Genomic DNA, 27,893 nt, shown 5'->3' with positions numbered 1-27,893 from the left:
TCTAAGTGCCAGAGTCCCCCACTGAAGGAAGAGAGAAGCAGGTTGTTTGACTTGGTCCAAGTGTGCTCTCTCACCTTCTTTTTCCTTGATCTCTCATCTCAGCATCTTTCTTCTTTGCCTCCTCTTTTCCTTATGAGGCACTCCATAAGGGAGGGGAGGCGATAGTTGAGCTGGTGCCTAAAATGTACATATACTCAGTCTTTGGTGCTGAAGAAGCTAGGTGAGCCACCACATAACCCTCCATTCTTCAATAAGTGTTTATCGAGAGCTCACTGGGGCCAGTCACTGCACTTGACACTGGAGATAGGAAGACCAATAAGATGCAGCCCCTTCCCCGTTAGGAGCTTTTGAACATAGCCTCATTTATCCCCTTTCACCTTCTCCCATCCTTTGCCAAAGTGGTCCATTTTCTCTCTCCTGTCCCACCTCGTATTGACTTTGAAGCATCGCAAATGATTCCCTCATTTCCAGGATGAGCTCACATGCTTCTATTGAGCCTTTGGATGTGGCCAAAGCCATGAATCTGTGCAAGGGAGAGTAGGTTTCTTTCTAGATGGAAGGAAGGACAAGATAAGAGGTAGAGATGTTTCTTAAGGGCACCCGTTCAACAATGTCTGCACAGGGATATTTATTGCCAGCCTGGTGGCAGAGAAGAGTTGGAGCCACCACACTATCCCACTCCACAGGGCATGAGTCACTTCATTGTCTTTGTAGAAGTCACCTTCTGGTTTGGAAAGAGAATGAATGGGTGGGATTCCTCCACCCAAGAGAAGTCTCAACGTATCATTCAGCTATTCTGGCAGGCAGGGAGTCATCTCAACAGGGTTGGGGTTTCTCCAGGAAAACTTTAAAGAATAAGGCAGGGCACTCTAAGTCAAACTTCTGAGGAGACAAGAGTTATGAAGACCCACTCAGTCATGGAGGGCTCTGACTTTTGGGGGGTGGCCTGGCCATAGGAGCTGGTCCCTGGGCCAAGCCTGCAGGAGGAGCCTTACCTGGGGGACCCAGAGCCAGACATCTCATTACCTGGGAAAAGGGGAATATGGGATCATGTTGGGGCAAGAGCTCAAACTGTGGCCCTGATGGAATCTCAGCCTGGTGTCCTTTTGGCTAGAGGCAAGGGATAGGAGACAGTGGGGGCATAGTTGGTTGGCAGGGCCAGGGAACCCAACTGTGGTTTGACTCAAATAGGCTGGTTCAGTATTTCCATTTGTACGGACCTCTGTCACCCATTTCTAGATCCCCGTAGGACACTTAAGTTACCTTCCAGGCCTCTGAGAGGCCCCTCTGGCTCTCTGGGTGCCCCTGCTACACATACCAATCCCTTCTAGGGATCACTGTTGGAATGAGATGAAGAAGGTAGACTCCTGGCCACCCATGGCACTTCCAGGGCCGGGTGGGGAGACACTGCTCCAGACCCATTTCTGCCACTAGTCCTCCCACTCTGCTGGGGCCTGCTGGCTGCGTGGGGACCTGCCTGCTGGGGCCCCTCCCGTGGCTCCCGGTGCCCTGACAGGCAGCCTGCCAATTGAGGGGGGCATGGAGGGAGAGAACTGGGGGGACCTCTGGGGTCCCCAGGCCTCAGCTCAGCACACTGGGCTCTCACACCCTGAGTCCCAGGCAAGCCGGCCCAGCACCCACCTCGGTATGAGCTGAGCACAGCATGGAGGGCTTGAATTGATTTTGTTTTTTGTTTTTTGTTTCCCAAGAAAGGAAGGGTGGGAGCAAACAGCTGGTGCCTATAATTGGGCTTGGGAAGGTGATCGCCTGTCAGAGGAGATGCAAACCAGGCCCTTGGCCTGGGTGTCTTTCATTGAGTGAGAAAAGGGGCTTTATGGCCCTGACACAGGCTCTTACCGGTCAGGGAGGCAGCTCCCGGGGATGAGTGCTGGGGGTGCAGCCTGGGGGCCCTGTGGGGGGTGGGGGTGGGGGCCAGTCCTGCACGGCCAGGGGTCCAGCTGGAACCTGGGAGCCTCTTTGCCTGGTGTGCAGATTCCAGAGGAAAGCAGGAGATGAGCCTGCACCGAGGCCTAGTTTAGAGCTCATGCTTTCCCCACCCCGCTCACTCACACACACACACACACACACACACACACACACACACACACACACACACACACACACGCATACACACAGCTTTTGGAATCGTGGTATACATGGCATAGCAGGACCCAAGACGACCCAGGCTCATCTCCCACGTCCTTCCCATGGCAACTGGGCTCACCAAGGGCCACACTGCCAGTTAGTGTGAGGTGGCTGCACCACAGAACCTAATCTTGGGCTTTGTGGGAGTACTGAGGGTGCTTTATTATTATTATTATTATCATCATTATTTTTAACCTCTTTCTTTCCCAGGCAATACCATTTCACAGGATGTGACATTTATCAGAATTTATCAGGCATTTATTCATTTGGACTCAAGCTCAGCTCACAATTATCTGGGGAATTCTCCTGGGAGGGCTTTTATATTCAGCTCTGTCAGTAATTTCTCCCTTAGTAAGAACGATAAGGGAGATAAAGATATTGGACACCTGGGGACTGGTGTGTGTGTGGTATGGTATGGGGTATGTGTGTAGTGAGGTGTGTGTGTGGTGTGTATATGATGTGTGTGTGGTGTAATGTGTGTGTGGTATATGTGTAGTGTGTGTGTGCTTTGTGTGTGATGTGTGTGGTGTGTGTATCTGAGTGTGTGGTGTGTTGTATATGGTGTATGTGTGTGTATGTGGTGTGTGTGTGATGAGTGTTTTGTGGTGTGCGTATGGTGATGTGTGTGGGTGTGATGTCTTGTGTTCTGTGGTTATGTGGGTGTGTGAGATGTAATGTGTACATGTGTGTGTGTGATGTGTGTGGTTTGTGTGTGATGTGATGTGTTTTGGTGTGTGGTTGTGGGGGTATATGTGCAGTGTGTGTGTGCTGTGTGTGCTTTGTGTGTGATGTATGTTGTGTGTGGTTGTGTGTTGTGTGTGGTGTGTGTATGGGAGTGTGTGGTATGTTGCGGTATATGGTGTGTGTGTGTAGTGTGTGTGTGATGAGGTGTTTTGTGGTGTGTGCATGGTGTATGTGTGTGGGTGTGGTGTATTGTGCTCTGGGATTATGTGGTATGTGTGGGGTGTAATGTGTACGTGGTGTGTGTCTGTGATGTGTGTGGTTTGTGTGTAATGTGATGTGTTGTGGTGTGTGGTTGTGTGTGTGTGTAGTGTGTGTGTGCAGTGTGTGCGTGCTGTGTGCTTTGTGTGTGATGTAGTGTGTTGTGTGTGGTTGTGTGCTGTGCGTATGGTGTGTGTATGTGTGTGTGTGGTGTGTGTGAGTGTGCATGTGTGTGTGTGGTATGCTTTCGGGGACACTGTCAAGAAGGAGGCACTGGTGAGAGGGAGAACGGGTCTGGGGACAGCCCACCGAGAGGCAGAGGGCAGCTGAAGCTGGGTCCAAGTTCCCTCCAACTGATCCCATTCCCTTTAGAGTTTAGCGCAGATGGGCCTGGACCTCTGGGTCTCGCCCCTCACGCCCTGTGGCAGGCGAGGGGTGCACAGCAGGCCCCGTCCCCACCACTGCCGCCGTTTGCCCGGAGCCTGTGTGGCAGGATGGGACCTGTGGGGAAAGCAGCCACGTCAGCACCCAGCCCCGCTTTGCATGCAGGCAGCTAATTAAAGCCAGGAAGGTAATTTATTGCTGAGGGAGAATGTGCGGGAGGCTTGGCTTAGTTGAAAAGGCCCCCAAAGAGTTATGGAAAGCTAAAGTGGGTTTTCAGAAGCAAACGTTAATTGCTCTTCACTTAGCATTTCAGTGTCATGCGCTGGGAATGAAACCCACACCAGACACTGGATCTGAGCGGGGTGTGCTGGAGCCAGGGTTTCCAGGTGTCTGGGGGGGTCCCTGCTTATGGACCCAGCGTCACCCCAAGGCTTTGCCTGCACCCCAGAATAGTAGTCCGAGGCAATTGGGTATTAAATAGAAGTATTGTGTGGGGAGAGAGAGGGCTGGTCTGGGTCTCAGGACACTGGGAGCTCCTAGTTCTGCCCCGACAGCTCCGTGACCTGGTTCTCAGTGTTCCCCTCTGTTAAGTGATCACTAGGGCCCATTTTCTCTCTTGGCCCTCATTCTCTCCTCTGGCCCTGTGATTGCTCTCCTCGGGTTTCCCCAGGGATGCAGTGCATGTTGTAGACCCATTTGGCAGAGGGGAAGACTGAGAACCCAAAGATCCCACCACGGGATAATGGAGGATATGGGAGAGACTTAACCTTTAGCTGGTAGATTTGCTGCAAGAAACAGGAACTTCGTGGCCCCTGGACTTAGGGGTCATGGCACTGGTGCTGGGCAGCGTGAGAAAGCAAGAATTTGGGTCATATCTTCCGGAAGGAGCGAGAAAGGGGCCAAACGGAACAGGTGCAGACTGTCTTGCATGGCGACCTTCCCTGGCTAAAAGCAGATTATTCTAACTATAGGTATGGCTAGTATTAGGTGCTAAATATTTTAAATGAAATTTGACTGTCTGTGCTTAATGAGATGAGTCCTTCCTAGTCACATTTTGGAGGAGAGATGGGGGTGGGTGCTGGTGGGGAGGCGGGGTGCTGTATGCGTGTTTTCAACCCAAGGTGGCTTATAAATAGTAATGCATCCCGGATTTACAGTGCAGTCAGCTCAGGTGGGCAGTGCCTTCTAAAGTCAAGTCAAGTCAAAATTACTTCTGAAAATCCCTTAAATTACAGGTACCTCTCCTGGAAACTCAGAAGCAAAGACTCCTTTTATTTTTCTTGACATTCCTACTCTGTTGTCCTTTTCCTGGAAGCAAGTACAGGGCAAGGTATAGTTTGAGTGGGGCTGAGAGAAAGGAGTTGATGAGAGTGATGGAGTAAATAAAGAAGTTAAACATTTTTTGGGGGACCCAGTGTATTTATCTGGAGTCATGAATTCTAAACGTGCATGTTTCACTGCTCACTCCGCTGTGCAGCATTCAGGCCAAGAAAGCCAGGAAGAGGGGTCTTAGGCCACAGTGCCTGCAGAGAGCAGGAGCTCAATGAGAATTTTTTGAATAAATGAGTGAATAAAATTTCTTTAAAAAGCTTGCTCCTTCCCGTTTATTGAGCGCCATAAAATTGTATAGATACACACTTTATGGACGTGTTTGAGTCTAGCAGTGCCTATGGTTCAAGAACTATATTGAAAATAATTAAGCTCCCTAGAGACAAGCTGTGACACCCACGGGAATGCTTTAACACCTCACATATAAAAATAGGTCTCAGGAAAGATCCTAGCAGTGTTTATCTGAGAGCCTAGGAAATGAGATGGATCTCCCCTTGCACAAGCCCTCTAAAAGAAATTTGCAGTGAATCCAAACATAATGGAGAAGGACAATAGGATTCTTTAAAAAGCTTCCTTCTTTGTTCGAAGTCTTTCTTTGCCCAGGAGTGGTGGGTTCGACAGTCCCCACTTCCCTGGAAGCTGATCCGGACACTCAGACTGAAGTCTGAATCCCAGAGCACCTCTGAATGGACTGAACACCAGCCAAGCTTGGTACTTGGGTCAGGTTTTAATCTGCAAACCAGTCCTGCCCAGGGAGTCCATCGTCTAACCAAAGGCCGAATTACAACACTGGTGTAGGCTTGAATAAATGGGGATGAAGTGCCTGGGATTTTGGTTGCATGTAGCTTTAGATCAGAGACTGCATTTAGGAGAGTACCAAGTGCTCTGGAAAAGCAAGGCATTGGCGGCCATCATATGGAATCACTAAGCGTGACCAGAATTTGCAAAACGCAGGTCCCTTTCACTCCCACCTGTTTGGAGGAGGGAGGGATTCTCTCTGGTGATCTGTTCTGAAGCTATACTTCTGGCTGAAACTGGAAGCCGGTGTGGCCAGTGGCTCCCTGTTGCTCTCACTCCACGACAGACTTAGACACTGGATTTACTGGTGAGGGGGTGTGGAGTGTGGGGTACAGGGGCAGGGTCCTCAGTGGCGGTTTAGGGGGTGATAGTAGCTGTATGTGGATGCCTTTGAAAAGCGTTTCATTCTCTGAGATGATGAAGCTGGAGAGAAAATGGCCTCATTTTCTTATGGAAGCAAATGGTCGAATCCTGTTGGGATGGGGAGAGAGTGGAAGCAAGATTCTTTAGATGAAAGTGTTCCGGTTTGCTAGAGCTGCCATTATGCAAAATACCAGGAATGGATTGGCTTTTATAAAGGGGATTTATTTCATTACAAATTTACAGTCCTAAGGCCATAAAAGTGTCCAAATTAAGGCATCAATAAGAGGATACCTTCACTGACGGAAGGCCAGAGGCATCCAGAACACCTCTGTTAGCTGGGAAGGCACATGGCTGGTGTCTGCTGGTCCTTTGCTCCCAGGTTACGTTTCAACAAATCTTTCTCCAAAATGTGCCTAGGTCTCTCTTAGCTTCGCCAGGCAAACTCTAGGCTCCATCTCTTAGCTTAACATCTCCAAATGTCCTTCTGTCCACATCTTGACCGTCTCTAAGTGTCAGCAGGCATCCGGGTCTGTGTTGGCAATTAGCTTCTCTCTTAAATGCTCCAGTGAACTAATCAAGACCCACCCTGAATCGAGGGGGGGGTGTCCACACCTCCATGGAAATAATTTAATCAGAGGTTCCACCCTAGTCAGCAGATTTATCAGTCTGCCCCCACAAAACTGCATCAAAGAACGTGGCTTTTCTGGGGGATGTAATATATCCGAACTGGCACAGAGGGGAACAGAAAGTCTGGCCTAGGGCAAGGGAAATGTATAAATTAGCAAGGCTAAGAGGCTTTCAGAAGTCAGGGATTTTATTCTCCTGGCAACCTGCAGACTCTGGTTCAATCATCCTAAACAACACATGTTTCTCCTGTCTTTGAAGGCTTTTAGGGAAAACGTTCTAGAACCACATCTCTGCAAAATATGTTCAGACTTGAAAGATTTTACAACTCCAAGGCCTCTTAGAGAGAATTTGGTCCTACTGGTTCATCCTATAGATGACTATATTGAACCCTGTGGCTGGAGAGTGGACCAGCTAGGAGGAGGACCCCACTTAGAGCTGCGTGGCTTAAACCTTTTCACTCAAGTCTGGAGAGGGATGAGTGGACCCAAGCAGAATGCATGGCCTGAAGCATCTCCCAGCAAGTGTTAAATGCTTGAGGTTTGGTGTTTAATCTTAAAGATTCATGCATGCATTGTGTGCTTTAGTACAAATGGGTTTTAATACAAAAAACAATGTTTGAATTACCATCAGGAAAAACACACGTGTACAGACACGTTTTCTTACCCATCTCAATTAAAGGCAGAGACAGTTTTGCACCAAATCCATTTTGGAACATTGAAGGAGAACAGCAGGAGGGGACCCCTCCCTGTCAGTGACCAAACCAGTTTTTCCCAAGAATCCACACAAATGGTATCAGCATTTCACTGATTATTGAGGCAAATGAGGGTGGTGGCTGAGGATCGAGGTCCTGAAAGCTTTCTCTTTCTTGCTGGGAATATCAGGAGGTGGCACACCCAGGGCATCCCCAAGCCCGGATGGGGCCCCTCAGGTTTGCCTCACAGTTTGGCCTCATTTGTGCTCAGGAAACTGCTTTGTTGTCACTTTGGGAGCAACTAGGAAGGCTCCTGTTCCAAGAGCCCGGACACTCCAACATGAACTGTCAGCATTTATTTATATTGTCTCCTTGTCCATTTGTTTTTTTTAAGGAACATCATGGTGACAGCTGATCCCAGTTCTTGACCACTTTTGCAGTCTGATTCTCCCTGCTGGGAGAGATGTTTCCAAGCATGCAGAGCCAAGATACTCTGCAAATCCCAAAAAGCAGTTGGTGATTGCTTTTTTCCTTCCGGACGCTGCTCATAGTCAGGAGGGTGTTTACAATTCCAGCCTTGAAAAGGCGTCAGAATACCTGTGTCTCCACTACTTTCCATTGCCGGAACTGGTGATGGGGTGACCGGGATCTGGTGGCTGCTTGGGTCTGAGACAGAATTCTGCCCTTCCTTTGCCTTGTTCCACACTCCCCGTGCTCCTTGGGGTTCTGCTTCCACTTAATATGCCTCTTTCTAGCTTCATTGGTTTCTCTAGTCTCCCCACTCTCACAGGGTAACCCAAATAAATAGGGATCAGGCCCACACTCCATGGAGAGCATTCTGATAGCTGCTGCAATAATTCCTCGATGCACATTCCACGTTGGGTTTTTATACTTAGGCATTTATCTTTGGAGTGTAACCTTACACTCAACTCTGAGAAAGGTAGCACCAGTCCATTATCAATCATTCCATTATTAATGACTCTAAACCCAAGCTGTCCAGCGGGTGGGGATGTGAGGAGAAGAAAGGCAAAAATGAAAGACAACTGCTTCATGGGTGTCAGACCCCTAGGTATATGGAAATAGCTGGTGATAGAAATACAGGTCACTTGCATCTCCAAAACCCAGTCCTTCAACAGCAGGCACAGCTTTTCCTCTCCTCTTCTCTCCTCTCCTCTCCTTCCTTTCTTTCTCCTCCTCCCCTCTCCTCCCCCCCTTTCTTTCTAGAACTTGTTGCACCAAGTGGCAAGATCCCACAGATAACTGAGCCTTTTAATAGAAGAAAATCATCATTATTTCCCAAGAGTTCACATTCCCATTGCATTTTTATTAGCAGCCTCTGTTCTACATAAAGTCCTGTGGATTGATTTTGGTGGGGTTTTCTCATTTTAAACAGTCCCTTAAATTATGTCTGTGGATATAGTCCCATCATCACCATCGTTATTATTGTTATCAGCATCAGCTGCTCCATTGTTATATTTATGTAGCACTTAGAAAGCTCTCAAAATGCTTCAGGTATGTTACTTCATTTGTCCTCATAGCATCCCTGTGAGGAAGGGAGGGGATCCTATTAGAGCCAATGCTGGGTTCAGCTCTCTCCTCTCTGCGCCTCTGTCAGTAGATACCTCCTTTGGGATATGGTCAGGAGGAAGCGTCTTCTGTCTCTCTCTTCCATAGATGCCTCAACTTGTTATAATTTGCAGCCTGTGTCATTTACACCCACCCAGAGGCTGGATGCAACAGAGAGCTGGGCTCAAGTTGGGGCGCAGAGCACCCACTGCTGTGATGAGGCTGAACAAGGAAGACCCTTGGGAATCACAATGGCTTCCTGGGCCCTCTTGCCTAGCCTTGGCCCTCATTTGGTACATGAAACATGGTTTCTAGAAGAGCCCCAAGAGGCCAAAGTCCCTCAAAGAGACAGAGGCAGTGTAGAACCGTGGAAAGGAGCTGGAGTGGGAGTCGGGAGGTCTGAGTTCGAATCCTGATTCTGCTGCTTATTAAATAGCTTTGCTTCTTGGGCCACTTCTGCAATTGTGAAAGAAGAGGGAAATAGCATCTCCTTTCTGGATTCTTGTGAGGATTAGGTATGATAGCTGTTCCGGTTTGTTAATGCTGCCATTATGCAAAATACCAGAAATGGATTGGCTTTTGTAAAGGGGGTTTATTTGGTTACAAAGTTAGAGTCCCAAGGCCATAAATGTGTCCAAACTAAGGTGTCAGTGATAGAGTACTTTCACTGAAGAATGACGAATGGTGTCTGGAAAACCTTTGTCAGCTGGGAAGGCATGTGGCTAGCATCTGCTCCAGGGTTTTGGTTTCAAAATGGCTTTCTCCCAGGATGTTTCTCTTTAAGCATCTGGAGGTGTTCTCTTAGTTTCTCCCAGGCAAACTCTGGACTAGCAAAAGTCTGCTTTCAATGGCTGCCTCCAGAATGTCTCTCTTAGCTGCAGCTCTTGTCCTCTCTTAGCTTCTCCAGTGCAAACTCAGGGCTACCATCTCCAAAGCACCAGCAAAAGTCTGCTTTCAATGGCCATCTCCAAAATGTCCCTCTCAGCTGCTCTGAGCTCCTTCTGTTTGTGAACTCTTTCACAGTGCTTCAGTGATTAAACCAAGACCCACCCTGAATGGGCGGGGTCCATATCTCCATGGAAAGTATCCTATCAAATGTTTCACTCACAGTTGATTGAGTCACATCTCCATGGAAACACTCAATCAAAAGATTCCAACCTAATCAGCATTAATACACCTGCCCCCACAAGATTGCATTAAAGAATATGGCTTTTGGGGGTACAAAATATATCCAAACTGGCACAGGAACCTATACAGAGGTGCCTAGCATATTGGATGGGATATAGGGGTGCCATAAATGTTGGTTCCATTTACTACTTTAATCTTTCTCTCCTGGTAAAACCTGAACTGTCTGTTTAGGTTTCTGAGAGCTAAAGTACAATTTTGAGAACCAAAAAGGGGAAATAGAGACCAGCACTTGGATAGGTTTAGCATTAATCAGCATCTTGCCATGTATCACATATTTTCTTTCTGATTAATCGATAATTAATATATTTTGAAGCTTGTGTTAGAGATAATGCTAGACCAGAGGACAGGGAATGTGAGCTACAGTTTGTTCTCTGCCACCAACCAGCTGGAGGCTCTTGAGCAAATCACTTTGGACATTTAGGTCTCGTTTTCCTAAACTGTAATATAAAGAGCTCGGGATACCTATGAGCTTCATGATTCTATAATTTTTACCAGAAGTGATTTCCAGAGAAAAAGCCCAGTTATGTATGTCAACATTGTTCTTTCCATCCCCTGGGTTAAACATGCCATCGGAAGCCCCCCTGGTTGGCCCTGGCACCCAGCTTCCCTGAGCAGGACCCAGGATGGGGCCACAGTGGCCAGGAGGGAATTACCAGCCTCTGGAGCGCTAGCCAGCAAACTGAGTCTCCAAAATGACTGCCAGTGTCACAGGCTCAACCTCCACCCTCGCTCTTCCCTGCTTGCCTCCCAGGCCTGCTCACTTGTTAGTCTTTGGGAGGAAAGAAGGAATACTGAGCCAAAACTGGGACAGCCTGCTGGTGGCAAATTTAGCTGTGCACGAGAGCCCAGCGGCTCTGACTCTTGAAGGCTTGGGAAGGCTTGGGAAGGCTGGTGGGGGTCTGGATGCATGGGCCATCTGGCAGCTCTGCTCATCCTGGAGCCCAGAAAAGGAACTGACCACATCTCTGGGCAAGCACTGCCTCAGAAAGTGTGTCATTAGCTACCTTGTGAATCCCTGCTGGTTCTGCTTTACAGCAGAGCCCACACACTCCGCAGGATGATGAGAATCTTCCCAGAAACCAAAGCTCCTTGAACATGCACTGCATTAGGGGCCATCCACCTCTGCTGCTCCTTCTGCATCATCCAAAGATGTGGAGGGAGAGTCTTGGAGGACAAATGCTTAGGGCACTTTCTCCTGCAAGCTTCCCTGCAAACAACCACATTAGGAGGCATGTAAGAAACAAAGATCTTCCCTTGCACGATTCACACCCATACCTTATTTTCTTTCTTCATTTGATAAGACAAAATAAAACAAAGCCTACATGCCTTTTTGGTTTAATTCAATTGATCACTTATTAAGGGCAACTCCCTGTGCTGAGTGCTGTGTGGCTGTAACCGTGAATATGATTGTCCCTTCCCTCCAGGGGATCCCAGCCTAGGGGACACTTAGACAAACACACAATTAGCTAGGATAACAGATCAGACAGTGACTAGGGCTTTTATAAAGTCACTAAATGTTATGGGAGAGCAATGCCATCTGGGAATGGGAGAATTGGTCAAGTCTTTTGTTAAGATGTAGGTCTTGATGTGGACCATAAATGCATGATAGAGTTGCAATAAAAGCACATCAGAGAGTGAGGTGGGGCATTTAAAACAGAAGTAATAGTTTAAGTGAAGGCAGGGATATGGGAAAGGGGGTGCCGAGAGAGGTTTCTTTATCCACATTGCATTCTGTCCTTGAAGCACACATACAATGATAAACTACAAAGACCAGTTGCCCACACTGTGGGGCCAAAAGAGGGAAGTGCTGTTTGTTGTCCACTATTCTCCATGGTCCAGAGCCTCTTAGCATTTTCTTGTCTAACTTCAGATTGTTTCCTACTTTATCTGAACCAGAAGTGCACAGATAGATAATCTGAATATACCTTCAATTTAGGAGGAAAATTATAAGAAAGGAAAAGGAGTGCTCAGCTGAAGCATGAATGGAAACTAAATGTAAACATTGCTTTTTAATCAATTTCGACTATTCCTCCTCCAAGGCTGGCAGCACTTTCAAAAGTGGAGCAGGAAAGAAATGGTAACTTGCCTACATTTCCTTGACTATGCCCATGTCAGACATCACTAATCGAACCCAGCACGCCTTCCTCCTGAGCTGCGGCTCTCTGCAGGGTGGCCCCCTGGTGTTCCAGGCAGTCTCTCCCAACCAGCCAGCGTACTACACAGACTGAAACCTATTTTCCACTTTCCGTTTTAAAGTCTTAAAACTTTACTACTATTTTAAATACTCAGTAGCATTTTTATGAAGCCAAGGACTTTTTGAAAGAAGGGAGAAATTTTATAACATCTAGTTGGTGAGAATCCCAAAATATAAATGGAAGTGGCTGATTCTTTTCTCTCAGTCTCACTGTGATTTAATGATGTAATTATCAAGTTCAAAGACATAGAAAATATGTGGACAAATTTAATAAATTATAAGTAGAAAAATAATCAGGGTGGCTTAGATCAAAGGTTCTCTATCTGGATGCTCAGCTGAATCAGAATTTTTGGTCTTGGAGCCTGGAAATCAGCATTTTTACCAAGCCTTTCAGGTGATCCTTCTGCAGCATGCCTGAGACAAGTGCATGAACCAATATTTGGGAGTCACAGATTTAAATGACAGGACTGATTTTGCCCCTTGCTGTGTCTTTAGAGGATTGGCAAAATATACCATATTCATTTCCCATAGCTGAGCTGCCTTATATTCCGTGGTATCCCAATGTCTTAATACCATACAATGGATTGGCTTAACAACAGAAATTTACTGGCTCACGGTTTCAGAGGTTTTCTTCCTCCTGTAGTTGGTGTCTTCTGGCTGGTTGGCAATCTTTGGGCTTTTTTGGCTTTTCCATCAAGTTGCAATGCACATGGCAACATCTTCTCCTTTCTGTTTTAGGTTCCATTGACTTCTAGCTTCTGGCTGCTCTCTGTGGCTTCCTCCTTCCATGTCCAATTTCCTTTGCCTGTAAGGACTTCAGCCATGTTGGATTAAGGCCCACCCTCATTCAGCGGAGGCACACCTTAGCTAATAACTTCTTCAAAAGTCCTATTTACAAATGGGTTCACATCTGCAGGCCCGGGGTTGGGATATGAACATGCCTTTTGTGGGGGACAACACCCGAATACTAAAAAACTGTAGTCATTTGGAAATTGGAAATGAATTTGCAATATCCAAAGGGATTGGTCAATTGGATGACTATGAGTCATGGAGAACAATTTTAGGATGAATCTGAATTATCGTGTGTTTTAGTTTGGTAAAGCTGCCAGAATGCAATATACCAGAAATGGACTGGCTTTTACAATGGAGATTATTAGCTTACAAGTTTATAGTTCTGAAGCTGTGAAAAATGCCCAAATTAAGGCATCAACAGGACGATACCCAAAGACCAGCTACCGGTGAGCTTGGGCTCCTATGTTGGATAGCAAAGCACATGGCAATGCCAACTGGTCCTTCTCTCCCAGGTTTTGTTGCTTCCAGCTTCTGGCTTCAGTGGCTTCCTCTCTCAGCTTCTGTGTGTTTCTTTCCTTTAGCTTTTGTCTCTCATAGCTTCTCTGGGGGCTTTTTCTCTCTGCTTTCTGTGTGTCCTTTATCTTCTTATAAAGGACTCCAGTAAGAGGATTAGGACTCACCTTGAATGAGGTGGGTCACATCTCAAATAATCTAATCAAAGGGGCCCACCCACAATTAGAGCTCCACCCACAGGAATGGTTTAAAAGAACGTGATCTTTTCTGGGGTACAAACAGCTTCAAACTACCACATCATGTGTCTGTATTATCAATTGGTCTTGGTTCCAAGAGGAACTGAGAGAAGAGAATGAGGTTTATGTTGACTAAGAAGACAGAGTATCCTGAAATTTCTACTTATATGGTCAATGTTTGAGTTCACTTGGCTTTCTGAAAGTTATAGTCATAAAACAAGTACTATATATTGTGCATCTATTCTGTACTGGGCACTTCACTAGGACTGAAAATACACAATTTATTGATGCAGTCCTAAAAATCCAGATGAGGAAACCAGGGCTCAAAAAGATTTAGTAACTTTCTTTGAGGGAACATGGGATGTGGATGTGAGTCTTGAGACTAAGGCTGCCTGACTCCAATTCTTTTATTCTTACTTACTATATTCCAACTACTGTTTTTAAGAAATGTTCTGTTTTGTGAGATTGGTGAAAATCAAAATCAAAAGCCGTTGTCAGTATTGCAAATCTGAAGTCTGAACTGAGAAGGACTCCTACTAAATACAGTAATAGTGGGCTATTAAATTCTGATTTTCTCATGGGCTGATCAAAAGTCATCGTTTAGCACTAAGCCTATCATTTGTCTATGTTTGTACAAATAAAGTTTGTTAAACTGTTTTGTGATTGTTCTTATGCTGGTGCTCTGAATTCATATTTTTGAAAAGTTAAAAGCTTATTCTTTACCATTTTCCTTAAAACACACACACACACACACACACACACACAGAGACACACACCACCACCACCACCACCAATGTGTTTGGTTTCCAGGTAGCTTTGCCACTGAATTGCTCTGTTACCTTGGGCAAGTCATTTTACCTACCGCCTTGAGCCTTAGTTTCTATCCAAATCTATTGGACTAGAGGCCACCAAGTTCTCTTCTGACTCTGAAATGTCTTGATCCTGGAAAAAAATGCCAGCCTTGGAGCTGGCAAAGAGACCAATGGGGCCTCCTCAGTGGCCAAAGTCAAAGTCTTCACAGTTCAGGATGGTCAGAGGGTGGGTGATTCTGGAGACCAGTCTTCTGAGTCTTCTGTCATCCCCCTTCTTGACTTCTTGGGCCTGGCTCCTTTCTGGATCTGAAGTTGTCAGACTCCTCTCCTTAGGAAGATGTTTACAATTAGTTGCTAGCATCATATTCTTTGGTGTCTTCTGTTAGGGTGAATTTAAATTCCAGAGCTTCAAGCCATATTTTAAGTGATCCCCCTTCATGTGTGGCTTGTTGCTCTTGGAAAGGCTGAGGATCCACTCACAGTCCCTCCATCCAACCCCCTTGATGGGCTGGGCTGCTGGGTGACAGCCTGGCCTTAGGGCTCAGAGGGCTGGGAGTGGAAGGCGAGAAAGTGGAGGAGTGGGGTGGGGGGTGGGGGTTGGGGATGTAGGTTAGCGTCTAGTCCAACGTCTTTATTTCACAGATGAGAAAAGAGGTCCCAAGAGGGAAAATGACTCACCTCAAGGACACCCAGTGAAGGAAGGATTCAACACAATGTTTTCAAATTTGTGTTGTGAGTATAATGAAACCTACCCCACAGAATTGCTGTGAAGTTGTTTACAGGAGATACCACATACAGACCACCTTCCTATTGTTCTTGGCATAGAGAATGCATTTGATACAAGTCGTTCCGCCCTTCCCTAGAGTTCAGAGCTCTTGTTTCCCAGTCCAAGACTTCTTTCCTCAGGATCCTTTCTCATAGAAGCCCTGCAAGTTAGAAGGGGAAGACTATTATTCCTTTAGTCCTCAGAATGCCAAGGCGTGCAGAAGCAAACTGAGCTGCCCATGTTTAATCACTGCCTTAGTGATGCTATCTGACTTGGCACACAGTGTGCATGCACAGAAAGTTTGGGGTGCTGCCCGAGAGAACCCATCCTGCCTGATTCTTAATCCAGCTCTCTTTCCATTCCACCCTGCGGATTGACATGTGGGTGGGAGAGTGCCTTTGACATGCTATGAATACCAGTGGTGACAGATGCACAAGCACACGTGTGACCACGATCCCAGTATATCTGAGGACTGTCGGAGTCATTTTATCATCAAGCATCCATCAAGGGTGCTATGTATCCAGGAGCTTTGCTTTGTGCTGAGATGAATATAAAAATGAGTGGGATACAGACCCTGCCCTCAAGGAGCACTGGATCTGATAATACAGATGTCATACATAATTCTACTGTATGGCCCATGGTAATCCTTGATGACTATACTCTATATACACGAAAAAGAGGTATGGGGTTTGAGTCTCGCTTGGGGTGGGCTCGGGACACCTTGGGTGCAGTCCTCCAGCCTCACGAGCTCCTTGTCCCTGACTGCAGGTGGCCTTAGCTGAGTCCCCGTCTCCTTCCAGGCCCCAGTATCATCAGCATTTGCAAATGGGAGAACATCTCCTTTTTGACTTGGAGCTTGTTGGGCACCTGAAGGTCATCTGGTTTGGACTTTTGCCTCTGGGCAGGAGTGCCCTCAGCCATGCAGAAGTGTAAGCATCTGCACTCCACACCGAGAACCAGGAAATGATGTTGTTTTTCTCTCTTCTCTCTGTTTTGTTGGGCTGGGGGTGGGAAGGGGAGAAGGTGGAGAAGTGGGAGGTGGGGAATTGTTGGTGAGCACTTGATAAGGCGAGTCGGGTCACGGGGGTGGGGGTGGGGAATATGGCCTTGCTCTCCACTGGCAGATTCTCAGGGAAGCTCTAACTGTCCCCCACCTGTCCCTCGCCCATCCACCCCCCCGCCACCCCCCGGTGCTGCTGTCCCCGTGTGCGCTGAGCAGGGAGGCGATGATGAATTTCCCCCGGACGGCATTACAGACAGTCATAAATAATGCTTTGCTCTTTGGTGACGGCACTTTCCATTAGAGCTGCCTGTGCTGGGCTGTTGCTACCCCCAGTCTTCTGCCGGGGACTTGCAGTAAAATTTATCAGCAAGCTTTCTGCACCTAATAAATCATCCCCTCCGGGAGCCATCTGGCAGATAAGGCCACGGGAACCCACATGCTCTGCAGAGGCGGAGTCGGAACGAGGGACGGCCCTCGCTGGGCGGCCCCAGGTTCTCTCTACCGGTCTGGGCCTGTCATGGATGATTCCTGGCTTTCTCTGACTCTAAAGATGGTGGCTCTGGGGGGCTGTTCCAGCTCAACAGAACCATTTGGCTTCCATTGCCATGCTGGCTACCTGCCTGCAAAATCACATCTTCTTCACTCCACTTGCCAGGTGTGCAGAAGGTCCTGGATAGGACACTGGGCAAGGGCTGGAGTACCCCAGGCTGTGGCCAAAGCCAGGACTCAGGCTTCGGTGAATCCTCCTTAGCATGTTCTCACGAGCCAGCATCAGAATAAGCTGGGAGGGATAAGAGACTTCCTGCTTGGATGAAAAGCATCTGGGATTACCTCCTCTACTTTTAGGGTCAAACTCCCCATGTATGTGCCCACATTTTTGGAGCGGCAACTACCACCGTGTTATAGTCTTCTTTAAAAGATATTATTTTTAATTAATCAACATTCAGGGAGGTTCTAAAGGGTCTGGATCCAGGGGCAGAGTTGCATAGGTTGATGATCTCAGAGCTTTCCTTATGGCATTTACAATCCAGTTGGGACAGTTTTAAAAATGCAAGTCTCGGGCCTGGTGGTCATCGTGTCTGCTCTCACAGCCAGACACAGTGCTGGCAGGATGCGATCTGTGTGCAGTCTGTGGTGGCGAGGAACGGAGGGTGGTTGGGTTCTGGGTTTTGCAGTCCAGTGCCTAGTGCTGTGTGTGGGGCATTGGACGCACTCGGTACACGTGTGCTTAACTGGGCTGAGCAGCATGTGGTGGCAGGTAAAACACTGGCACAGCCACCAATCAGAGGAGATTCAGAGTAAAAGCACAGCAGGATGAAAGCCATTTCAGAGTTGGACCCTTTTCCTTGGGGTTGACTAAGCGATCTGTGTACAAAGTCCTGTTCCGGGTGTGATATAACCTGCGTCCTTGTCCCAGCTCTGCCACTAGCTGCATGGCTTGATCAAGATCTGCTCAGTTTTCTCTTTGGTACAAACATTGGCAAAGACAACGTACTTTTTCATCCTGTTTCTATTAGAATATTTTCTAATTTTTCCCTGGCAGGGGCCTGCTGTATCAAAAGACAGAAAGCTGAAGGAGTAAAACCCACCTGCCCTCCTCCCTCTTTCTGCCCTATTAGGCCACCTCCCAGCCAAGATGACCTTGTGTAAGGTACAAATGGGGAGTGGAGTGCGGGGCTGTGCAGCTGGAGTCTGCGCTCCATGAAACCCTTCCCAGGGGTGCTTATTCTGCAGGAAGACACCTTATCACGCCACCTCTGATTGCTGCGGACACATCCCCGGAAAACAGTAAATGGAGTGTCCCAAAGATGCTTAGCTTAGCTATGCATTTAATTTGGCGGTAATTGAAATTTGCCAACAAAGATTTGCATGTAATCTGCGATTTTGTTTTTCAATTAAAATTGCTTTCTTCCTGGTGGAAAAGTGCATGGCTCTTTTCCTCCTCCTGCACCTTGCAAACACTAACTCCCCACTTCCGTGGGAGATGGAATGAGGACAGAGGAGTGGGATCAGGGGGTGAAGGCTGAGGACAAGAAGGGAGGTTGCAAAGGACAGTGAGGCAGGAGAGTCAGATACTGGAGGTGGGGGGGTGGGGCTCCTTCACTGGCAGAGGGCTTGGAAAAGAGGCTCCAGCTGGGGGGACCTGGATCTCAATTTCTGGGGGGCGGGCAAAGGTTGGGGGCCTGGGAGGCTTAGTCCTAGGTGGGAAGGGCCACCTGGTTCTCCACAGCCAAGGCAGGCAAGCAGCAAGGAGCCAGGTTGGAGAGGCGCTTAAGAAACATTTTAAGCTGAGTTTGTTGTGATTCCAGCTGCAGTGGAGGGCTCAAGCTTTGGATAGAGCAAGGGGGCTCTTCCCTCTGCCAGTGCAAGTTGTTTTTTTTTGTCTGGTTTCTTTCAAGTAGAGATAATCCCTTCTACCTGGCCAGACAGCTGAACTGTTTTCATTTTTTTTTTTTTATTATTCCATAATAAATCTGCCAACCCAGCAGGGCCAGAGCCAAGGGCTTTGCTTTGCTGCCTCTACACAGAGGTCTCATAAAAATGGTGTAAAATGAAAGAGAAAAATGCATATTTCACACTTTGTCTGCTCTGGGTTATGGTGATTCTCGGTTCATCCCCATTACAAACAGCCGACCTTCCCACAGAGTTCAAAAACCTCCTGCCTGGCCCGGAAGACCCTTATCTTCCCCGTCTCCCTCTCCCACTGTCCACCCCCGCCCCTGCCCTCAACATACACATTTTGCTTGAGAGGAAGCAGAGGCTGTTGTGAGCACTCTCCCCGGTGCGTGCTTTGCAGGAGGGAGGTGGTGTGAGAGAGCTCAGCGTACATGCATTAAGTGTGTGCACACTCCGCCCTCGTCCCCATGTAGCCATGCACTATTCCCACACCCACTCTCAGACCCTCTACCCAAATTTACTTATAATACACATGTACAGGTTATCCTATAGAAGGCTGCTTTGTGTTTACCGCAGAGTATTTTCAACTATCACCACATCTCCGCCATCAGTCACTAGCCAACGGAAACAATGTTTCCAACTCATTTGCCTCTGTTCTCAACAGATCCCCATGTCTAACAAAAGAGTCACTTCGGACTTCCCAAACATGCCCTATCTGCTCCTACCTCCTGGCCTTTCCCCTTACCATTCTCTGTATTGATACCTGTCTTTTCTCTGCTCAGCCTGGCTCAGTGCTGTGCATCTGTCAAGCCTGCCTCCTCCTTGAGGCCTTCCTGGATTACCCCGGGCTACAGTGCTCTCTCTTTACTTGGGGCTTGGTCAACACTTACAGCCCCTGTCCTTCTCTGCCTTGGCCATCAATTATACACTGCTTTTAAAACTTTTTTTATTCTTTAAAGCTATTGCCATTTTCCTATATAACCATCCTTTATTATTTAATGTTTCTTGTAGCCCGCTATTAGAGTATAAAGCCTAACATATATTTCTGTCCTTCCCCTTGTCAAATGCTTTGTGGGTGCTTAGTAAACGCTTGCCGAAGAAATGAATGAAGGAGAATTCCCACTTGGGGGGTGAATGTAGCTTTGGTGTTGCAATTTATCTTTACCCATTGGAGTAGTAAGCAAGGCAGTTTTTGCTTCCAAGGGAAAGGGGAGATTCTCGTGGTGGTGGTGGTGGGGGGCGGGGAGCTGTCCATTTGGATGTTTTCTCTGGTCCAAGTTGGACCTTATTTGGATGCTACTCGATGTCAAGCAGCTGATGAATGAAAGTTAGCAGCCGTCACACACCGCCCAGACCCTGAGACCCCCTTGTCTGTTGAGATGTCTACGGTAGTGAGAAAAGCTAGTGTTTCTCTCACGATGTGCCCCTCCCATTGTACTTTCCCCACTACTTTTTAAATATCCCTGTATGTTCCCCACCTGCAGTCTGTATTTAATTTAGAGCGGGGAATTACTAATTCAATTTCCTTTCAAATGTGTCGTGCTGCCTCCGCCTGCCATCTTGCCATGCCTTTGCTTTGTGCTTCCTACCTCAAGGCCACTTTATGAATTTGTTTGACTTGTGGTTGTGGTTTGTAGCTGTCACTGCTTTCTTTGTCGTCGGTGTTGTTGTCGGTGCTTACTGTTTCCTTGCAGCTCGATTTTTAGCAGAGGGTTTGGGTAGTAAATATGGTTTGCACCAACTCTGTTGGAAATAATGGCATTTATGTGCTGAAGTCATTTCCAAAACCTGTGATATGTGTAAACAAATAGATCCACAGCAGGGCCCCTAGACCAGGGAGAACACAGACTCAATAAAAGCTATGCAGTGGCGTATAAACAGGTGTCGTAGACTAGGGCCAGGCCAGGTACTTCAGGAAAAGTCTGTCCCCCGCCCCCTCCCGCCCCTGATGTTGGCGCCGCACTTAAACTGTACCATAAATACCTTGCTTAGTGTCAGCGGATGTAGGAGATGTTTCTGTGATCATTTTTATCAGCTAAATGTGCACTTAGATTCTTTTTTGTGCATCTGACTTTAAACTTTTCTATTCACTCACCTCAATGGCTTTAAAACTTAATTGCCCTGGATCCTGGTATGCAAAAAAAAAAAAAAAAAAAAATGTGCCAAGAAACTATGGGATTGACCCATAAAACTGGGGGGTGGGCCCTTTCTTTTTCCAAATGGCTGCCAATTTGGGGGATCTTTGACATAACACGTGAGTCTAACATTTTGAGCCACACCCCTCAAGCTTTTTCTTGGGATTCTAACCTTCTAACCTAGGACAGGAGCTAAAGACTCAGAGAATTCTCAGAGGGGAAAACCCGGCTGCTCTTAAGAGCTGAGTCTCTGGCTTTCAAATTTGCATGGTGGAGACTTCTTCGATGCCCAGATTCTCGACCTCCTCCCTGCCCACAGCCCTGGGGGTAGCTCCCATCCCCACGGCTGACACCTCTTGGGAAGCAGAGCTTGCAGGTGGACCCTGGGTGAAGGTCTCTTTTGCCACGAGGTCAGGAGCGATTTCAAAGATGTCTTGGCATTCTGTGCCGAAGGCTGCTTGACAAAGGCATGGGAAGGGTGTTACAATTGTTCTCCAACTTGTAAATGCCAAGCAGAAATCTTGTTGCAGTTCCTAAATGCCACATTTCGGCGTGTTTATCGTTCCCCCCCACCCTCCGCCACAGGGAAAGATGGTGAATGGACTAATAATTCAGGAGCGGAGAACATGTTTATTTGATTTTTAGAGCTTTAGCAAATACAGTGTGTACAAAACCTGGTGCCAACAGCATGCATAATTCCTCCAGGAATGAGGCTGATAGAAACACAAAGCTTGCATGCTTCAAAACTGTAACCAATATTTACACATCTGAGTGACTAATTCTCTAGTCGGTGCAGGAGAACAATAGACATAAAAGTCAGGTACGTTAATGCAGAGCATGCTTGTCTGGTGACTTGGATATTTGACACATAAACAAAGTTGGGGGGAGGGTGCCATGGGGGGAGAAGCGGAGGCTTTTTATCTACCTGCGTAACCATACACCAAACAGCAGGTTCCAAACACATTCAGAAAATGCTGACCCAACGCTGTTCTCGCACCTCAGATGCAGGATTGGCATATGATTTGCAGCGCTGCGGGAGTTCTGGAGCTGACCTCATTAGCGGCGCGTTTCCTGGCTTGTTAGCATCATATTTGTATAATTTACAGCACCTCCGTTTTTATGGAATGTGTTTCTTGTAGAGTGTAATGGCAGCGATATATTTAACCTATCGTATTTCCGAGTGCTTTTGCTGGAGGCAGCCTGCAGATATAAAGGGGACATTTTCTCCTCTCCTGCACAGGCTCTTTTCTCATTTTGGCTCACGGGGCTGCCACATATGTGCGTGTGTGTGTTTGTATGCGTGTGCATGTTTATGCACGGATAAACATATGTGCACACACTCCTGGAAGACACAGAGGAAATCCTGGAGATGGTGCTCACGGTTCCAAGGTCAGAGCCCCCTTTCAAGGACTGTCTTCACTCTCTGGCCATCTCCGAGCCACGGCTGGGGGCTGGGGGCTGGGGGTGGGGGTGGGGGGCAGGAACAGCAGGCCTGGATGCCTTGCACCCGGAGAACAAATTTGCAGAATGGGAAAAGGAGGCAAACATGTTAGATATTTGGGGGTGATTTTTTAGGACCGGAGGAGAGGGGTGAAGTTGCTACGTAAGGTATCACTAAAGTGAGTTTTCAAGTCTCCCTGACCTCTTGGGGGTTTTATATAAAATGATGGGACCTAAAAATGGGAAGTTTATGTTCTGCAGGGATGGGCCCTGCCTCCAAAGGATTCTTATTTTGGAAAAATAGAAAGCATAAGGACAGGGATGTGAACATTCTTCTCCTTCCTGACACATATAGAGGAGACAGATGTTGCTGGGATCAAACATTTGAAAAGGGGACAGTGCCTTAATTTGGAGATTCCTAAGGGAATCCCTGGACCAGGGGCCAGGAGATCTGAAACCTGGTGTCGGCCCCGCTGCTAACCCCACAGTGGCATGCCCTTGGGCAAACTGCTTTACCATCTTAGGTCACAGTTTCCTCACCTGCAAAATCAGTGCACTGGACTGAATAGTCTCTCTCCAGTGTTTTATGTTTGAATATTCCCAGTCTCTTGCCTATTCTGTTCCGGAAGGCAGAGGAAGACAGAAGGCTGGGGTTCTCATCAACCAAATCGTCTGGAATATGTTTCTTTTGGGGTGTGTTTCTTTGAGGGTTCATTGCAGTGACCCAGAAGGGAGAAACTCAGCTCTCCAGGAACCATCAGTATATCTTTGTTACGTCTTCTGGCAGTGATGGCAAAGAGGGTGAATAGACTAATAATTCAGGAATGGAGGACATGGTGGGGTGATTTTAAGAGCTTTGGTAACAACTGGCACCAGAACATAGTATAGCTGCATATTTATTTCCCATGGTCACTTCTTGGCCTCAAATTGAGAGTCACGCTGGGGCAAGATAAATAAGGAGGCCCTGGACTCTGTCAAACCATGATAGAATGATAAGAAATTAAGTAAATCTATTAAAATGACCCAAGTTTCAAAGGTACAGAGTTTATCCAACTGGCTAGTCAGGTTAGGGTTCTTTGCGCCTTCCCCCATGTCTTGTTCCCCAGTTTTGGAAATTTCAGAAGTATTTCTGTTACTGACATCTTCTCCAATAGCTATGCCTCACCTCACTGATTTGAAAGGCTCTGGGTTCTTGATTTTACTTGATAAATATATCCCTGAGACATTGTGAATGGCTATTGTATGGTAATTCAAAATGCTAAATGTGTTTATATCTAAAATTTGAATGTGAGTTTATTTTCAAATTTTAAAAGCACCAGGGTTGTTGGCTGTTTGAAGATACCTAGCCGTGAATCTTTTCGTAAAGAAAATAATTACTATGTGGAGTCTCTAGTTTCAACTAAACTGACTCTTGACCTATTTACTGAACACATATTAAGTTCTGGGGCTTCAAACACAACATATATAAAATTCCTGCCCTCAAGGGGCTCTTATTATAAATTTCAAATATAGATTTTGTACGTATTTTGTATATACATATTAGTATATGTAATAAAATGTAGACATTTTCAGCCTCTACCATCTACTAATTAGGTTGGCTTCAAAACTAACTTCAAAAATTAGACCACTATTACAAATATTTGTTTGAAAACTCTTATTAGTCCCTTCTGTCTCATGTGGTAAGTGGCTTGTCTAACAGGATGACTATAAAGGGTTGTGATCTGGGGCTCAGATTAGTGGAACAGATGAGTGGGTGGGTAAACTCTTTCTCTCCTGTTAAAACAGAAGCCGTATTTTTCCTTCACTCTATGTCCAGTCCCCTCACTTTTGCTCCAGTTCATCCCATTCCTTTTGGTGATTTAGAATTATGGACTTTAGATCCAGAACTTTATCATTAGGATTTAAACATGCCAAGTCTCTCCCAACATGAAAAGAAAATGCTGTCTCTACCATATTCCTTAGATTATCGCCTTCTTTCTCTTTCCAACCACACTTGCCGAAGGACCACGTTATACTTATCACTCCAACTGCCTCTTGGTTGATTTGTGTATAGCTTCTGCGCTTCTCCTTGCTACTGAAACTTCTTTCTCCATAAGGTCACCAGTGAGCTCCAAAACGTTACTAAATCTACTAAATCTGATAGACGCTTTTCTTGTGTGCCTCCTTCCCAGCATTTGACCACTCCCTTTTGCAATACCACATTCCCCTGGGGTTTGCTCACCTTTCTGGTCACTTCTCAGTTTGCTTCCTCAGTTTGGGTCTTTAGGGCTTTGACAAAGTCTCTACTTTCCTACTCTATTCTCTCTCTTTATCCAGATGACCTTGTCTATTTGCCATGGCTCCAATTGGCTACTTTTGGGCTGAGGACTCTCAAGCTTTCTTGAGACTCTCTATCTAGCTTCCTGCTGAGGAGTAATACTTGGCTACTTTGCTGTAACAAATAGGACCCAAAATACAATAGCTCAAATAAGATTTGCACGCAGGTCTTCTGCATGGCTCCATATCAGTTACCCATTTAGAACATAAACACGCTCAGTATTGCATGTCAGCGGCATCAATTCACAGCGTAAAACCTGCAGTCATGCCCCTAGGACCTTGCCGTCCTCTGGGAAGTTCAGGTGCCTCTGCCGCAGCAGCAAAAATGTCACCCCACAATTCTTCCCAACAACCCTTGAGAGATTTCAAGTGTGCCTCTTACCACAATAGCAGGAAGAGAAAGCACTAAAGGCTTTAGTTCATTCAGGTGGTTTTCTGCATTATCTCAGGCTCTGTCCATGACCTGATTTCCAAATTTGGTAGCAGAAGGATGAACTAAACCACATTCTGACTCCTGCATGAGCTCATCGACAGTCTGGATGAGCCCTAAGCCATTCAAGTGCTGATCCTATCACCTAATCACATCCTCATCGAACTGGGAGAGCTGCTGCTGCTTCTCCAGGCTGCTGCCCCATTCTAGGGTGGCCCCATTGGGGACTCCATTATTGACCTTCAGGCTGTGGCTACTGTTGCTGGTGGCAGAGAGGGCAGGAAGCAGGAGTTCACGGGCGAGGGTCAGGTCCCCCACAGAGGACAGCGATGATGAGGGGGACGGCTCCCCGTCCTGGGCCGACAAGCGGGCGAGTTCCTGGGTGTGTCCCTGGCCCCCGCCGCCCCCTCCTCCTCCTCCTGCGTTGGCTTGCGTGATGCTGCCGCTGACCAGGCTGTGGCCGCTACTCGGTGGGGGACGGCAGCTGGGGGAGTGCCACCTCTACCACCACTGAGGGGGAGGAGGGAAGGGAAAGAGGAGGGAGGGGTGAAAGAGGAGGGAAAGGGGGAATGGGGGAGGAGGGGGAGAGGGAGGAGGAGGATGGAGGGTTGAGGCCTGCTCCACGTGCCGAAGCCCTAGGCTCTCCTGCTTCCACCGTGGCCAAGGCTCGGGATTTCTTCTGTGGGGTTTGGGGAGCAGGAAGGGAGGCCAGAGGATTTCCTCACTGAGAGAGGCCCGGGGGTGGGGGGTAGTGGGGCAAAGAGGGGCTCAGGGCAGGAGGGTGGGGGTAAGAGGAGGGTGAGGAGAGCAGGGAAAGGAGGAGGGAGAGGAGGAGGGAGAAGAGGAGGGATAGGAGGAGGGAGATGAGAGGGAGAGGAGGAGGGAGAGGAGGAGGGAGAGGGGAGGACGGGCCCCTTCTCCTAGTTCCCGGAGGCAGCTGGGGGTGGAGGCCCTACAGGGGCACTGGGGATGGCAGCAGGGATGGCAGTGGCCTCTGTCCTCGGCTCCACCACAGTGGATCTTACTTCTTACTTGTCCTTCCTGCACGTACTCTCGCCTCTTCAGATCTACTTCCCGTTCCACTGCTAAAGTTACATGATAAAAATGGAAATATGATTATCTCATGCCTGTTTAACATCCTTTCATAGCTTCTCATTTACCCCAATTCTTGACCTGACCTGACCCCTGTTGCTATCACCGAGCTTATCCAAGTCCCTGTCACCCTGGGTCTCTCCAACCCTGACACACTAAAATCAGCCTGGCTGTCCCCTGGCTCTGGTCTTGAGTCTACTCTTTCTGCAAGTGCATCCCTCCTTCCCCTTGCTCTTGCCTGGTAGCTCCCGTTTATCCTCCCGAGCTCAGTTTAGGGACGATTGCCTCCTCCAGGCCTTTCTCCTTTGTGTGTGGCCTTCCCCTTGTTTTGTGCTCCTATACCACCTTCTAATTCTCCTAACAATGCTGACAAAACCAATAATTAAATGACTGGTATCTGTATTTCTGAACATACTGTCAGGTCCAAAAAGGCTAGAAATGCCTTCTTTATTTGATGAATAAAACGAATAAAAGTGTTTGGCAAAAACACGCTCTGTTCCAATAATTCCTTTACCCACTCCTGGTCTATGCAAAGCCTTTGTATAATGATGTAGTGGTTGCATTTTACCATAGTAGCCATAGAGGCCTCTGCCCATGAAAATTATTAGGAATCTATAGTGAAGGAAATGATTAGCAGTAAACACAAATGATACATAATACCTAAGTACAATAATAATGATGGTTTACATTGATGTACTATTTTATAATTCTAATGCTCTTATTTAGATAACTTTATTTGATCCCCTCTAGACTCTGTCAGGTAGAGAGGTCAGATAAACTATGCCCACGTTACAGGTGTGTGAACTGAGGTTCCGTGACCACAAATGATTTAACGAAGGTCTTCCATTTAGGAAATGAAGGAGCCAGAGCTTGAGTCCAGACATTCTGACTTCTGAGCTCGGGTCCTGTCCGCTGTATCATGCTGTGATAGAAAACATAAAACACAACTATGCATGTCTTTAGCTTCAGTGCCTGACACACAGTCATTTGATAATTATTTTTTTATCTTCATTTTATTGAGATATATTCACATACCATGCAGTCATACAAAACAAATCGCACTTTCGATTGTTCACAGTATCATTACATAGTTGTACATTCATCACCTAAATCAATCCCTGACACCTTCATTAGCATACACACAAAAATAACAAGGATAATAATTAGAGTGAAAAAGAGCAACTGAAGTAAAAAAGAACACTGGGTACCTTTGTCTGTTTGTTTCCTTCCCCTATTTTTCTACTCATCCATCCATAAACTAGACAAAGTGGAGTGTGGTCCTTATGGCTTTCCCAATCCCATTGTTACCCCTCATAAGCTACATTTTTATACAACTGTCTTCAAGATTCATGGGTTCTGGATTGTAGTTTGATAGATTCAGGTATCCACCACCAGCTACCCCAATTCTTTAGAACCTAAAAAGGGTTGTCTAAAGTGTGCGTAAGAGTGCCCACCAGAGTGACCTCTCGGCTCCTTTTGGAATCTCTCTGCTACTGAAGCTTATTTCATTTCCTTTCACATCCCCCTTTTGGTCAAGAAGATGTTCTCCGTCCCACGATGCCAGGTCTACATTCCTCCCCGGGAGTCATATTCCACGTTGCCAGGGAGATTCACTCCCCTGGGTGTCTGATCCCACGTAGGGTGGAGGGCAGTGATGTCACCTTTCAAGTTGGCTTAGCTAGAGAGACAGGGCCACATCTGAGCAACAAAGAGGCATTCGGGAGGAGGCTCTTA

At 47.1% G+C, this 27,893-nt stretch overlaps 1 pseudogene; it reads right to left on the bottom strand.

Annotated features, from left to right (window-relative positions):
• Positions 1–1,430: 1,430 nt before the first annotated feature.
• The window catches only part of LOC119530656, a 40,606-nt pseudogene continuing 14,143 nt past the window's right edge, over positions 1,431–27,893 (bottom strand).

This window comes from Choloepus didactylus, chromosome 3 (genome assembly GCF_015220235.1).
Source record: "Choloepus didactylus isolate mChoDid1 chromosome 3, mChoDid1.pri, whole genome shotgun sequence".
NCBI lineage: Eukaryota > Metazoa > Chordata > Mammalia > Pilosa > Megalonychidae > Choloepus > Choloepus didactylus.
This window is presented reverse-complemented; position numbering and strand designations above follow the sequence as displayed.